We start from the raw sequence: 17168 nt of genomic DNA, 5'->3' as shown, positions 1-17168 counted from the left end.
AAAAAATCATATGAGAATCATACCCGGAAAATTTAATTTTTTAAATACAATTTTTTAAATAAAATTTTTTAAAGAAAATTTTAACTGTAAAAGAATTTTATATTGTATAGAAACCTCAATAGAAACTTGCAAAGTGGCAACCCTAATAATTCAAAAGAATTATTATAATGCCATATAATATTGATATTTATAATGCTTTCTCAAACAGCAACCTTGCTCCAAATGCATATATATTAAAATCTTATTTTTAATTATCTCTAAATGAATAGTTTTAAAATCTAATTTAATATTAGTTATCATCCTGTTACAAAAAAATCATTTTTCAATTAATAGTACTTAGATTGTTAAAAAAATATCTTATAAAAGGTTATATTTCAGTTACCGTTTAACGAAAAATTTAAAACTTTATTTTTGTCATACTTTGAATATTAATAAAATGGTTTTGTGACTTTCGAAATTATCATATTAACGAGAGGTTATGAAATTTGCTCCTTATAAATAAACATAGATTTATCACAAGTACACACCACTAGTCGCGGACCGTCGTCGGAACTGAGGAAAAGTTTCGTTAAGTGCAGAACGATGTCCAATCAATAACGCACCATTTTAGTTATTGCGCTCATTTTAAAGCAAACTTCGCAGTATGTGTCAGTGTCACTCAACGCACACACACACACACAGATGCACACGCACAGTCATCCTTAAAAACTGCTGCGAAGCTCGTTGACAGAGCGTTTGGCAGTGAGGGATACAAGTATTGACCAGAAGATTATTGGTGTAAAAGAGAAATGTGCAACAATTCGTTGAGGTGGCCACCGCCATGCTGAACATTGAATGATCACCTTCCCTAAGTATGCGTAAAACACATACACACTTACATATATGTAGCAGTTGGTCTGACAATTTGTTCAAGTTGAACGGTGAACGCATTCTCGCGTCTTTGGTGCCACCATTGTGGCCACACTTGTGGCAATAACGACGGCGAACGGCATTCCGCCCAATCAGTAAAGAAAATCCGTACGAACATAAGGCGACCAAGAGCCAACATTAAATAAAATAAGCAGGAAAGGAAGGATTCGGGCGGAACCGAATGTTAGGTATAATTAGGCATTCAATGGGTATAACTTAATTCCGATGACATTACTTGGCATTTTTGAAAAAGATTCCCTTTGGTATTTGGTCATCCGATTGACTTTTGTGCATTCCATTTTGTCAGAAGTATTCTTTAGCGGCCTCATTTGCCGGAACTGTTCTTTCTTGGCAGAAGTCTTTTCGTTGGTGGTTCAGGTCTTACAGAGTTTTTGGATCGAAGTTTAAATTATGAGAAAAAGTTAAAGAATGATTTCTGAGTTTTTTGCTGGACGACAAACTTTTTCGAAAATGTGTTACCTCTTTTGTCCAAAGAAAGTTCTTCAAATTTTAAAGGATTTGTCTATAGTTCAAATATAGCCCAGGGATAAACTTTTTCCAAAATGTACATATTATCTCTTTTGTCCAAAGAAAATGCTTCAAAATTTCAAGGATTTGCCTATAGTTCAAATATACCCCAGGGATGTATGTATATATGAAACTCCTTTAATATTATTATTATGTCGGATATTTTATGTACATATTTATCTCTATTTCTCTCTCTCTCTCTCTCTTATTTTGCAAATTACAAGCCTTTAAAGGATAAGAGGTCCCCGTGATTCTTTAGTCTACACATTGTACGCGGGTATAACACAAAGGTCCTCCAGCGCTTCCACACGCGCAACGTCGCAAACTCAAAGCAGCCGAACGATAGCGTTAAAAGCACTGTCGACGTCGATGGTATACATGCAACTGTGTGGTGCCAACAAGCGACCAGTAAAAACAGTCGATTTCCGCTTCTAGCTCAGCGCCTTTGGCTGTGCGGCAGTGATCTATTGATGTAACGTGTCACATAAATTACAATCGGAAGTATGTGATGACTTGTAAAATTCTGTCTCAGCGGAATCTTCAATGCCGCTTACGTTGCACACGGCCATCATGCCAAGCACATACAAGCTTCTAGTGGCACATTACTAAACAATGTGAGCTCTTTTGGTATTTTTGCTTTGCAAAGGACCACACATATTGATGGTAGGATGGGGTGCTATTGGGAGTGGGTAGATGTTTGAGTTTGCAGATTAATGGCATGGGTTCGTTGGCTGTTCACACACTTGTCAGCGACCAAGTCAAGTTTCTGGATGAGTAGAGTGTGTGTTTTTTATAGTTGTTGCTTTCATTTTCCCAGAGTTTCTGGAGCAGCATTGAACTTCCGCTTTAATAGTGGAGACATTTGTTACACTTTGATGGCATCGTTTGTTTGTGTTGTTATGATGTTGGCATTATTGTTGCACTTCGTTAGATTTTTATTGTTTTTACGAGGCTTTGTTGCCAATTTTGTTTGGTGTTATTTTTAATAATCGGTTGAAAAAAATAATAATTTCTGCTGCTGTTCCTCCTCCTCTTTTCTCTTCTCTCCAACGCAAAGCATAGTAGCGGTTTATTGACAGGCTTAAAGTTGTTTTCGTAGGTGCATATTTTCATTTTGATTCTTTATGTACAAATATTCTACCATAGATACTAGTTAAACCCGCTTAGCTCAGTTCCAACCCATTCAAATCTATAATATTGGAGCCAAAAGCGTTTTAGCCTAACATTTCAAGCTCTTTTATAGCTTGGCATAGTGGCTGAAGCGCTTTGATACTCAATATGCAAAATTTACAGGGTATGTCATTGCAATGTTTGATATGAAAGAGCGTGACATGCGTGAATCACCATCATCAGATATTAGCTTCTGTGAAGAAATAGCTTAAAACCGTTGCCTCTTTCAAAATATGATTGAATTTAACTCGAAATCGAATTTATTTTGGACTTATGTTCGTATGAAGTTTGATGTCCATAATGCCAATCAGTGTGCTAGCTCTTTATTTGTTAGTTTGTCTGACGATTTTCACCACGAAAAAAATAATGAAACAACGAGTTTGCTTGAAATTTTACGTTTATAATGAAATCACGGCTATGGAATCGTAGACTAACAACTCGCATTTGGTCAAGGTCGTGAAGTCAACGCAAACTTACCTCACGTGAGTCGTCCATCCATCTCTGTTAATGACGATAAAGAAAAAGTTAAAGGAACCGTTCTTGAAAATGCTTGTATTGGATTTAACAAATTTTGGTTAATGTTTTGGGTATGAAACCAAAAAACCGATATCGAGTAGATCTCGCAAAGGATGATGCTCGAAAACATAGCTTATAACCTTGCATTCATTCAACGCATCATTATTGAAGAGATGTGGGCTTAGAAATGTGATTTTGAAAGTAAAGATTGGAATAAAATAGTACTTTTGATTTGTGAGTCGCTAATTAATTCTTCTGCATAAATTTAGCTTTGAGTTCATGAATGAGTTTGCGGAGAATTCTAAGTAGAGATTTGGTTAATATACTTTAGCTATCATGTATCCTGTAACTCTAAGACAATGTATGCTTTTGTTGTCTCTAACCACGGGTAACTATACACTATTTTGAGGAGATCTCTTATAAGTATTAATTAAAATTTTCAAACAGAAATGCTACTATCGAAAAGCTAGGAATATTTTGATGGGAATATTACACTTAGTTATTGGCTAATACCCTGTAGTAGACAAGTTACGAAATTGCGCATTCGTTGCCAGTGAATAAGCCTGCAACTAGTAGGTTAACATTCAGTATGTTCTCTGCCAATTTCTCTATAAGCCATTTAGACTTTAAATAACATTTCGCGGCAGCTGCGTGGTATATCTAACATAGTTGAATTTGCTTCAATTTGAGATACTATGTCAAGGAGGAATATGTGGCAATAAAAATGATGTAAGTACTTCCAATAGCGAACTTTTCTCAATTACCTTAATATAAGTGACTGCCAAATAATAAATATAACACTAAATAAGATATAATATGGCGCCATCTGCCGTTAAATCATAATGTTACGATGCTAAAAACAAAAAAATAAAAAGAATTCTCTCAAGGCTGCATTATTTCAAAATATTGTTGCAATATCGTTGATTTAGCTACATAAATTTAAAATTTTTTCTTAAATACTAACATTTTATTATACATACATAGATTATTGATTAAAATCAATACTCCAAGTCGATCATCCTGTGAGCCATTAACTAAAATTAAGATTTTCGATCCCTGGGAACCAAACAATGGCGTTGATGAACGTCGATCTTTGTTAAACGCCATTTTTCATTCATTGTAATCAGTTTCTTCAGCCGCTGCGTAATCTAACATATGTATGTTCTTGCTCTGGCTCGATAATTCTATGATTCATCAATATAAATACAGCTGTATCTTCATTTTCGATTGCTATATTTAATAGTATTTCTGAACTTCGTGAATCAATAAGAGAAGGGGTTGATCGTTGAGCTTCGTGAATGCTCGTTTTCCATTCGGTGTAATCTATTGATTTAATCGAGACTTTCATATTGGCTGAAATATCTTTTCTTATAAGTTCCTCGAAGTCTTTCACAGCGTAGATGCACTCGTAGCAACCTTCTAGGTTAGAATATTAGACATGTTATATTTTTAGCTATCGGTGATTTAAATATTATATTACAACAATAAGCTTTGCGAATGTGATGACGCTAAATATAATGATCTAATGTAAGGTTAGTTTGATGCTGCAGTTATTGCAAGGGAATATTGCAAACTTTCTTACTATTGTTGATTCCACAGGTATCTTGGTCTCTGCAAAGTCATCAAACGCCAAAGAAAAGGTCTAAAGGTCTCAATATATATGTGACTTTTAAATGGGAAAAACAGAGTGCGCCGAGCTTTTCTTTCAACTGCATTTTGGTGCAGTAGAGGTCCAAGAGGAAGTTATACTATATGATTATTCCTTATCGGTCACCTTTGCTTATACCAAAAATTACTTCATGACTGCTGTTTTTCCTAAAGAAGAGGAAAAGCAATCACTCGTAAGTGTTTTACTAAAATTTCCATAGGTGGACGACCGAAAGTGGTGGTGAAAGAACAGCTGATATTAGAAGTATTAATTATATATGAAGTCTAGTTAAAAGAAGCAAAAACATAGTAGTATTTTGGCATTTAGTTGAATTTTGTATTAAGCATAGTTAGAATAACTTGATTAAGATCAAACATTTACCGTTTTGTTTTACATCTTGTTGCAATTTTCTCAATGTAACTCACTTAGAAACAAACGTTCCTATTAGCAAAATACTGGGAAAGTCGATTTACACAAACTTTTCTTGAGGCGACCCGTAAAATCATTGGTATTCAGTCAGGATTTTCGTCAATTCAATTTTCAGAGAATGATACTTCTTTGACCTCAAAATCACTAAACTTTGAGTCTTTGACAAAAAATTAATGATTTATTCGCAATCCGCGAGCACAACGCACGATATCCAAAAGTAAAGCCGATAATGGATTTATTGTTTCTAGAACTTATATCAAAAGGAAATATCGGAAAAATATAGTGTTTTATGGTTGCTTCCCGATAATTACTTGAACTGGTCTTCAAACAGCTTCTGCATCCGACCTGCTCTCCACATCTGGGCCGGCGGACGTTTTCTGCCCTGAGACATCAATTAAATGCTCATTAGAAAGAAATTTAACCACAGCGACGATTTCGTTGCGTCAATAACTCTAGACGGGGACCATTTTTATTGGTCATATGTATTTTTTATCAAATAAATCATTTTTATAAATTTAAAGATCACTAAAATAGGCGTACGCTACCCGCTGTCAACTACCTGGTCTACGAAAAGGGAGCTAACGTGCGAAAACTAGTTTTCTGGGAAAAGTTGTTAAAAATAATCGTCAGTTTCTCGTTATCTCATTAATTTTTCTCTTTTTTTTGACACCTAAGCCCCCTTTCCGTAGACCAGGTCACACATATTTATTGATAAAAATTCTTCTATTTTAAGAGAATATGAACTTTTTAGCTACCCTTTGAATTATTTTCACCCAAATACAAATTGCCTGATTGTTTGAAAAATTTATTGAATATCCCTCAACTAACTGTATTACATTGCTCCCTACATCAAATATAATTTATCAATATAGAATACACGTCAAGTTCGGCATCTCTTTGTGGTCCGATGTAGACAGAATTATACACTCACTGGAATATCCACTCCTACCTAGAAGCCATACAATTATATTCACACATACACACACAGATACACATTCGCATTGGCATTCGCATAGTTTTGCACACTAATATCTAGTAAGTTCGTAGTTTTTGCTGATAAGAGAGAATAAGCTCGAACGTGATATGAATGCGAAAAATCGGCCAGCAAATGGCATTGGATTGGTGTATCTAACAACTTCCGTTGGAGCGTCCGGTGAAGGGCAGTAAGTAGCACACACTTTTTTTGCATGCAACACTGGACGTGTACGTGTGCACCAACACTTTCTTATATGCATGTGTGTGTGCATATTTATTTGTTAGAGCGACACTGTTAGTTTAGAGCTTTTAATATTTTAGCTAAAAATCACGTGCTCAAGCTACTTGCACACATTTTTAATTCCTTTCACTTAAAATTCTACATTTTCCATGTTAAATATTTTGCCCAACAACACAGAGGGTCACATGAGCGGTAAGGGTGAAATAAAAATTACAACAAAAAACACGCCCACATAATATATTTATGTACAAACACAAACAGTTTCATGTAAAATGCAAGCGTTTTTTCCGCAACTACATACGTGTGATAGTGTGCGTGTGTGTGTGTGTTTGCGGAAAAATGTCGCAAATAAATTTGTGGACACTCTGCACGTGTGATAAGAATAATTCCGGCTTTATTAAAACATGGCATCTCAAAGTTGTGCCGCTCCAAGCCCCTAGAACTCCTGCTACACTCGCTACATACATGCGAGGTGTTGGTGCAGCTGTAGCTGTCCCTCGCCGGAACTGGTAGTGGCAAATTATGTGGGTATGTCTGTCGGTGTGTGCGTGTCGCTATCTGTCTGTTTTGGTATAAAGGGTAATCGACATGTTTTTGAATATAATTCAGTTTACAAATCCACAACCAAGAGCGGTGGTCCGGCTATTGGTCGGTGGGTTGGGGTATATGAGTGTTTGAGTGTGTGTATGTGCTTTGAAAAGATGGATTGCTGCTCGTATATTCTATGTCTAATGAGAAATTGTGCGTCACTTAAAGTATACACTCAACAGTTTATCTACAGTTAAGCACATATTTTTAGTGCAATAATTTTTATACCCTGAACACGGTGTATTAAGTTTGTCCAATGTTTGTAACACTCTAAAGGTAATGTCAAAGACCCTAAAAACTGTATATCTAAATGATCCACCTGACGAACTGGGTCTATTTAACCATGACCTTCAGTATATACGCATATAACTGCCATACAAACGGAACGATCAGCATCAAAGCCGATCCTTTGTATTTGTGAAGGGTATTATACATATATGTATTCGGTGCAACTGATTTCTTGTTAATTAACTAATTTCTAAAATAATACAATTTTTACTTACTATATCTGACCTTTAAATAAATGATTTTAAATACTCATAAAAATAACTTTTTTACCTGATTTCTCCAATATAAATCGAACAGGGTATATTAAGTTTGTCACGATGTTTGTAACACCCAGAAAGAAGCGTCGGAGACCCTATAAAGTATATATATAAATGATCAGTATGTTGAGCTGAGTCGATTTAACCATGTCCGTCCGTCCGTCCGTCCGTCTGTATATGTATATACGAACTAGTCCCTCAGTTTTTAAGATATCCTTTTGAAATTTTGCCAACGAAATTTTCTCTTCAAGAAGCTGCTCATTTGTCGGAACGGCCGATATCGGACCACTATAACATATAGCTGCCATATAAACTGAACGATCGGAATCAAGTTCTTGTATGGAAAACTTTCATATTTGACAATGTATCTTCACCAAATTTGGTATATATTATTTTCTAAGGCAACAATGTAATCTCCGAAGAAATTGATCGGGTCGGTTAACTATAGCATATAGCTACCATACAAACTGAACACATAGTTACTAAAAGAAATGCACATGTGAAGGGTATATTAGCTTCGGTGCAAACGAAGTTAAAGTTTTTTCTTGTTTTTATTTAATTTAAATTGTTATTTAATATATTTCATTTCGTACAAATATAGTATATATCCAAATTTTTTTTTATTCAAATACCAAAAATGTGGCAACTCTCCTATAAATTTTTATAATTTTAGATTTTATAAGTATTGTAAAAAACAAATTTACGACACCTTAACAATCAATATCATAATAAAATATCAAAATTTTTTTTTCTAAAATTACCAAAATGTTGCAACTCTGTAAAAATTTTGAAGTTTTTGTAAGTATTTTTAAAATTTTTTACGACGCCTTAACAATCAATATCATAACATAATATCAAATTTTTTTTATACAAATACCAAAAATGTGGCAACTCTGTTATAAATTTTTATAATTTTAGATTTTATAAGTATTGTAAAAAACAAATTTACGACACCTTAACAATCGATATCATAATATAATATTAAAATTTTTTTTCTAAAAATACCAAAATGTGGCAACTCTGTAAAAATTTTGAAGTTTTTGTAAGTATTTTTAAAATTTTTTACGACGCCTTAACAATCAATATCATAATATAATATCAAAATTTTTTTTTCTACAAATACCAAAAATGTGGCAATTCTGTTAGAAATTTTTAAGATGTAAGATATTATAAGTACTGTAAAGAAAATTTACGACCCTTTAAGTGGAATTTATGTATCTCATTGTTATGTGTTATAGAAAATTTCTAACTAATCAGAGATTGCTATATGAAGGGTGGCAACCTTATAATACAAATTCCGTAATTTTATATGTTATTTTCGGTTTACACAGCAATTATGTATGTGGTTTATATTTAGTTTTACTTTGAATAAAATTTTCTTTTTACTTTTTAATATGTGGCAACTCTGAACCCATAATAAAATTTTAATTAAAAAAAATGTAAAATTATTGTAATACAATTAAATAATTGAAATTTAAATTAAGTAACTGAATTGTAATTTTTTTTTTTACACAGGTGGTAACCCTGAAAAATATTTTAGTTTTAAATAACTGAATTTGAAATAACTTAAAAGAATTGCTTTCTGAAATACTGAAAATATAAAAACTGTAAGCATGAGCACCTCACTCTTTACACTTCCTCTTTTTGCTCTCTTTAAGGGGAACTCCAATTTATGTTTAATAGCGAACACGGATAAATTGTCTTATAACAATAATTCTCTCATACCTTTTTATGTTAAAATGAGAGTTCAGTTTCTAAATAAGCAATTTTTTCCAAAGTAAGTTAAGCTTAAATACACCCCCGTTTCTATTACTATGTCAATAACTGTAGATGCCATTGCATACAAGTTACTTAAGTCACATAAGCTCTACAAGTACAAATGCATCTGTACGTATGTATGTATGTATATATTTGTGTACTTTAGTTAGCAATATAAGAGAGAAATGACTGACTGTCAACGTATGGATGCTGGATCCGGCGAAGCATTATAAATGCTTAAGTAGTAGTGGCTATGTGCTCACATTCACACTTGCAAACATACTACGTACTTGAATGCCCGTGCGTACCGTTTGAATTGCTGGCAATTTTTTCAGCTGCACCACGTCTCCTCCCACAGCTTGATTTGCATAGAGCAGCAAATAAAAAGCAAATTTCTCTTCATTTTTTTTGTATGTGTATGCTTGTATTTGTGTGTATGTTTGAATGTGTTTGGTATGTATTATAGTGCGAACATCTAACTGTAACGCCACCTAACTAATACTTGTAGCAACAAACATTATCCTGCCAGCATTCCTTTTTTGCTCTGCCAACTTCAAAGGGGTGTCCTTTCGCTTGGCAGCTGACTGGCCGTTGTTGGGCCGGTTTGTTTGGCTGGCTGTTGATCTGAAATGCCGAAAGTGCATGAGAAATTGCTACCCAGTGTTGACAACCATAATTTATTACTGCAACAAAAGTGTGTGCCAACAGCAGCAGCAGCAGCAATGATCACACAAGGACGGCAGGAGCATGTCGACAATTTGCGTGCACAAATATTGTTTGAGATAATAAAAAGGAAAGCAGAGCAGAAAACCAAAAACAAAAAACGAAAAAAGCACAAAATAAAAATCAACTCTGTCGTGTTAAAATAAACTTTTAGACCATTTGCCTTTTATCTCTTTCTATTTTTTTGGTAACTTTTTGTTGTTGCATAATTCTCTGTCGAAACATGCATAATTATTCCTGGTAAACTTGGCTTAGAAAGCAGTTTTTTTTAGCAATGAAATGGCATGTTAAAGGACAGCTGGGTTTGAAAGCCGACCGTATTTGTGAGTAGATTAAATTTGTTCATCCATTTCTAGTTATTTTACTTTATTAGATTCAAAAAGGATAGGGATGTTAATGAGTTTAACATTTAGTGATTCAAGCAAACGTATTTTAATGAAAAGTGCGGTTAGTTTGGTTTGAAATTCATTGTTTTAAAATGTTCAATGTTATGACTTGGTTGTTCTGAAAGTTCCTCCGTTTGGTTTTGAATCTGAAGGGAGGCTTGAGAGATTTTAATCTCTACTTAAATTGAGAGGAGTGACTTGAGGATTTTCCGAATTATTTGGAATTAAACTTTGTGGTATCTTTTCAAGTCAAATATGATCGGCTCGTAGACTATTTTGAGAGATGATAGAATTTAGGAGCAACTTAAATAAGAGAAAAGTATATTACTTATACGAAGAGGTAAACGATGAGTAGTGTCTATTTTGAATCTTATAATACTCTCCAAACTAAACAAAGTTTTATCCTAAAACCGGTCTGGAATTGAAGTGCTGAAAATTGTGGGGTATAAGGAACCTGAACTTGTCTAAAGAAAGGACCTTATATGCGGACTAAATGCGGACCATTGGCATTTAATGTCATTTTACACATAGCACTCGTGGACGTTGCCGGCGGTTGCTTTGCTGCAAAGTGCGTTAGGGGTCAGGGAAGCTGGGCATATTAAGGGGTTCGAACAAGGACACGCCGAATTTCCTCCTCCTTCAACTGCATTCCTAAAACTTGGTGCCCTGCGTCGCAGAGGCTACTTGTGGCGGCTTCTTTCCTGCTTTCATAACGACGAAGGATATGCGGATGTCCAGGGGTCTCTGAAGAAGAAACACAGTGAGTTTTTCATGGATAGATCGAAGCTAGGAGGCCAGGTTGGAGATGGAGTTTTCTGAAAGGAGCTCTCCGTCAATCATAGCTTTAGGCCAACGTACCACAATAGTTTTTTTCAGGATAAAGTGGCTGCTATTAACGTGGCAGTTAGTCAGAGGAGATTTCTATAGGCGTATTTCCTTCTAGCACTGGACAAATGGCCGCTCCTGTAGCACAACGAACCGGCGGTCCCTGTAGGGTCGTACTCCTAACCTAGCCTAAGGCATTCTCGTCTTTTCTCGTTTGACAATATGAAACAATTATTAATACAGGAATATGCGGAAAAGATTAGGAAACTTTAAGCTCGCCTCAATTTTAATTAGACTACCGGGTTATAGAAGTATATGTAGCAGATGTAGGTAGTTCTTTTCACAAAATTAACAGCGTTGTCTGTGCTTACAGACATCAAATTTTTGAAGTCAATACTTAATCAATAGTAGGGAGCAAATAAAAGCTAGTAAGGAGACTTTGAGATTAGCTGTAAATTACTGGTCTGCGCCAAATAAAACCATTTGTGGGGATCAGGATATTGTTAGAAGACAAGTGTAATCATTAGTTCTATAAATCTAATTAGTGTTCCCATCCCTTCTCTTGTTCAATACAGAACTCCTTAAGAATGTTATATTTTAGATTTCAGAATAAAAAGTTTTGCATTTAAACAAATCATTTATTTTTAAATAAGACACGTTATGACAATCTGCTTTCTTCATATGAATCAACCAGGCTGGTAGCTAGTTCTTCTTTTTCTTTATTGGCGTAGACAATCGGCTTACGCGATTATAGCAGAGTTTACAACAGCGCGCCAGTTGTTTCTTCTTTTCGCTACGAGGCGCCAATTGGATATTCCAAGCGAAGTCAGGTTCTTCTCCACTTGGTCCTTCCAACGGAGTGGAGGTCTTCCTCTTCCTCCGCTTCCCCCGGCGGGTACTGCGTCGAATACTTTCAGAGCTGGAGTGTTTTCGTCCATTCGGACGACATGACCTAGCCAGCGTAGCCGCTGTCTTTTAATTCGCTGAAATATGTCAATGTCGTCGTATATCTCGTACAGCTCATCGTTCCATCGAATGCGATATTCGCCGTAGCCAACGCGCAAAGGACCACAAATCTTTCGCAGAACTTTCCTCTCGAAAACTCGCAACGTCGACTCATCAGTTGTTGTCATCGTCCAGGTAGCTAGTTAGTGGGGGAAAAATGATTGGACTTAGTTCTAAATCTAGATCAAATGAGGTGGGATTTTTGATCTCTTCTAGAATTAAGGTATCAGAGGCCTTATGAATTCTCAACGCAGAGCCTTTTGGAATCTGTAGAAGAAGTTTCTTCACATATTTGCCGTATTAATCGCCTTATTTTTACCAAATGAAGTTGTTCCCTTGTTGTCTACAAAATAATGTTGTTGTTAGGCTTCAGCTTAGTTTGACTATTCCAGTAAATATAACCTAATTTTTTATAAATATCAAAACGTTTTAAGGCAACTTTACACATACGACTTTAATTCAAGTGAAGAAACTAGCAATATTTACACCATATTTATTTAATAATTGTGCCTTCAATTGCCTGAAAACCCAATTGATTGCAATCCGCCCATCAACAAACAAACAGTAAACTCTTACATTATGCCATCCACATAGTTGGGGAGAGTGATTCCTTTACAGTCTTAGCTGCAATTTAGAAATTAAGACAAAAAGCCGGCAAAAGTGAAAAAAATATTTATTAAGTGAAAATTGAAATGGCTAAACTGCTAAGTATAAAAGTGCTGGCAATTAAAAGCAATAACTGCCGCTGCCGTCGCACCTCGCCGCTGTGTCGGGCATAACGCGGCCGGCCCTTTCTAGCGCCCTGTCCGCGCAATGCGATGCAAAAGTTTGCCAAAACGTCTTAAGTGCACTACAGCCCTTTGCCGCACCGCCCACTGACCGGCCAGCCATGCACTGGCCGCGGCACTGGCAGCGGCAGCGGCAGCCTTCAAAAACTTTCATCTTGGCGGATTGTGGAAGCGTGTAAAAACATTCACTTTAATTGCGGTTTAAGTTCGTTTTTATTTCCTCTTATGGCATCATCGTTCTTGCTCTCGCGCTTGTTTTTGTTTTTGTTGCCGTTTTCATTTTCCTTTGCGCTTGCCTTGATTGCTGGCTGCTTGCCTGCTTACTCTTTGAATTCTTAAGACTTTGCTGCTCACAATGACCAAGAAACCGAATAGACTTCTTCTTCTTCTTCTTATTGTTTTTGTTTTCCGTTTTGTTTGCGCAACTAAAGGTGTATAATTTTTCCAGTTTAATACAGAATTAGTCGTCGTAATTAATCCGATTAATAATTAGAGGATTTCAAATATTCTCACAAAGTTTGACTAAGTGATATTGTAAAAGCTTAGAAGAGACTAAAGCAATACAGGCAGATGTGAATTGTATGAAGTTTGTAAGAATCATAATAATAACTTCGCAAGTAATAAAGTAGAGAGTGATCCATTTCAAGGTGCCACACTTTTTTAAAGATAAAACACAGAAACTTCAAATTTAATGGGTAATGTTTATTATCATTCAAAAGAACATTCTTTGCTATTTATTTCATTAAGATTATCTTTTTCAAATGTTGAAAGCGGTTACATCTCAGATGGTCCAACCGTTGAGTCCAATTTACGATGACTCGTCCGAGCATTTCGACTGGTAACTGACACGCTTGGTAATGATAATGACACGCTTGAGGTTTTGCTCCAGACCTGAATCGAGGCGGAATTGTCCGCATAGATTTTAGACTTTACATAACCCCACAGGAAAGAATATAACGGTGCGATATCACACGACCTTGATGGCCAATTGAACGATCTAAAACGTGAAATTATTTGCTCACCGCAGTTCTCTCTCTATAAATCCATTGATTGATTAGATGTGTGTGAAGTGGCGCTGTCTTGTTGAAACCAAATGTCACCGAAGTAACGAGCCTCAATTTTAGGCATCAAATGGTCGGCTATCATGGCGCGATAACAGTCGCCATTGACGCTTACGTTCTCACCGGCATCATTTTTGAATAAATATGGGATTCCACCTGCTCACAAACCACACCAAATAGTTGATTTTTCTTTTTGAAATGGCAGCTCTTGAATTTCTTCATCTTCTTCCTCTCTAATGCGGCAATTTTGTTTGTTTACATACCTATTGAGCCAGAAATGGCCTCACTGCTGAACAAAATTTGGCTCGAAAACGACGGATCTTCTTGAAACTTTTCAGGAACCCATAGAGCGAAGTGATGTGGGTTGGGAAGGTCAAGCGGTTTCAGTTCTTGCACTTTTTCATGCTGTTTTTTGTATGCTTCCAATTTAAGATATTGACGTAAAATACGTCAAGTCGTTCCATACGTCAGTCCGTGTTGCTGCGAATGGCGCCGAATCGACTTCACGACTTGACGGTTTTCGTTTTCGTTCTAAGGTGTGGCTGTTTTTTTTCTTCGCTGTGTGATGGACGTGGTCTATTCTGTTAATATATAATACCTTGTATTCTCAGCTCGATTATTATGTGACTACTATTTGAAAGATTATTCTTCCTGACCAATATTTTTGTATTATAATTTATAGGCATCTCTGATTTATTGGTAGTTTTACTTCCTAGAAAAGTGTACATTTGGTTTTACGATATTTAATTTCACCGCATTGCTTAATTTTTCACATTAATGGTTAATAATACTTTTGAGCGGTGCTTATCTTTCACTTTGCGTTTGTCACAATTATTTGTTCACAGATGACAGCTTGGGTAAGTTTTATTTATTTCAATTAAATAAGCGATTACTTACTTAATCACTATAAAGTAATCTTTATTTTAAAAATATTTAACAATTATAGCTTTTTGATCGCAGTTTTACGATATTTTTTACGATATTTTTAGTTGTCATAAGTGACTAATGACACGTGACACAGTCACAATGTGTAGATTGCTATGGTACACGTGATTTTATGGTGTGGTGTCATATATAACTCTTTATTTGTGCATTTCCAAATTACAGTTGAAGTTGCTTTTAATTTCATTTGTCAAAGGTTAATCAGTGACAGATGACATGATATCATTGATAGGTATTGTGCATTGTCCTTAACAGGCATGTGAGCAGCTAGTCTCTTTTTCGCTACACTTTAGATAGAATTAGCTTTTTCTCTTTTTATAAAGGTGTAATTTGTCATAAGTGATTCGTGACAAATGACAAGTCACTTGGGCACTTTGGATTCATTTGAAATTTCAAATTTCCACATTTTGCAATATGGATGTGCTTTTATATATAATTTTGAACTTTTAATTGTTAACTCACTTTTCATTGATCATGACAGATATGTGACATATGAAACGTGTGATTTTAAAAACTTTTTTTTATAATTTTGAGTTTAAGCTAAGACTGCAATATTTGTTGAGTGTCCATCGGTGGCAGATTCCAGCTGACAGATGGCAGGTATTCATGAATTTGTTATGATTTGAACTTACTCAATCAGTAATTACCTACCATATATACATTTTCCAATCTTCTAGTAAAGAACTTTCAACTCACTTTCAGTCACAGCTGACACGTGACAGTTGACAATGCTATATTTATAAGATTTCGTATAATTTTTGTTTTACCCATCATAAATGATTTCAACTGCATGATATCATAGAATCTAACAATGTTGCCACCTGTTTGATTATACTGCTTAAAAGTGATCAGTTATGTATCATGAGCTACGCTTAGCATCATATATTATTTCAACACAAATTTCAACTTTCCATAAGTACCCCTTCATTGTTGCCTCCATCGCGCATCTGCACATCGTACTAGTACAATGAATTGCCTGACAATTATGGTCCACTTAGTACAATTTTATTTTGACACTAAATAGTGTGAGAGCACAAGCTTTTAAATGTGTCATGATTGATGTCACGAATAATGTTATTTAAAATGTATTTTCCTTTTTAAGCTGCGATTTTATATAGAACAATGGCCGCATGAATTAGAATCTCGGTTTTATCTACTTATCCTCCCTCTTAGCGCCATGGCCTTGGCATGCTTTTCGCACAAATGCGCCGGCAAGGAATACACAGCGCTGTGCCTCTCAATTTGCAAGCCTTTTAGTCTCCTTTCGCGTTAATGTATACAATTTATCAGCAATAAAAGCCGCTGGAACGTTCGTGGATTTCCATGCAAACCGCAGAATAACCACGCCAACACACACTCTTAACTATACAGAGAGATATATACCCACATATATACAACTGTAGTTGCAGGCGAGCGTTGGCGCTTATAGCTGCACAAGTTCGAGCATAAATCAGTGCACTTTGTAGTGGAGCTCTTGACGCTCTATTCCTCTAAACGCCTTCCTTTAATCAAACACCCACATACACTTATATATATAACTATATACAGAAGTAGTTGCAGGCAGGATTTATCAAAGTGCTTGGCGGACGACAACGCAGCTCGCCATGAGGTGGTCAAATGAGCGCAAAGTCGCGTTTTAACTCTTTAACCTACAAAAAACTTGTAAATAAGAAAATTTCGTTTTAGTAAAAATCTTGTTTCTTAAAAAAAATTATTCTGTATAAGAGTGGATATATGATTTTGAGAGTGAGAAATGAGCTCTTTCATCAGAAGGATCTTACACTGATTGGTCATCCACGCCAAAAATTTGGTGGTGGTCAGAAGCCCTTAGCAGGACCCGAGACACTGCCACTCGGCGACAACCTGGAACTTTAAGACTAGTTTCCTTATACTCGTACAATCAAATCATTTGGTTCTACGCCAGCTGTTTTTAATCTTTAAACCTGAATCACTCACTACGGTCGTTTAGGTCAAGGATGCTGAAACTACTTACATTTATAGCGGCAATTCTTCAGCAGCTGCTCAATACCGTTGGTTAGGGAAGTTGTGCTTTTTTTGGAAGGTGGAGACAACGCGAACAAATAAGTTATTCGTGTAGTGAGTAAATATTTTCGAAAAGTAAACTATTCGA

This window comes from Bactrocera tryoni, chromosome 1 (assembly GCF_016617805.1).
Source record: "Bactrocera tryoni isolate S06 chromosome 1, CSIRO_BtryS06_freeze2, whole genome shotgun sequence".
Lineage (NCBI taxonomy): Eukaryota > Metazoa > Arthropoda > Insecta > Diptera > Tephritidae > Bactrocera > Bactrocera tryoni.
This window is presented reverse-complemented; position numbering follows the sequence as displayed.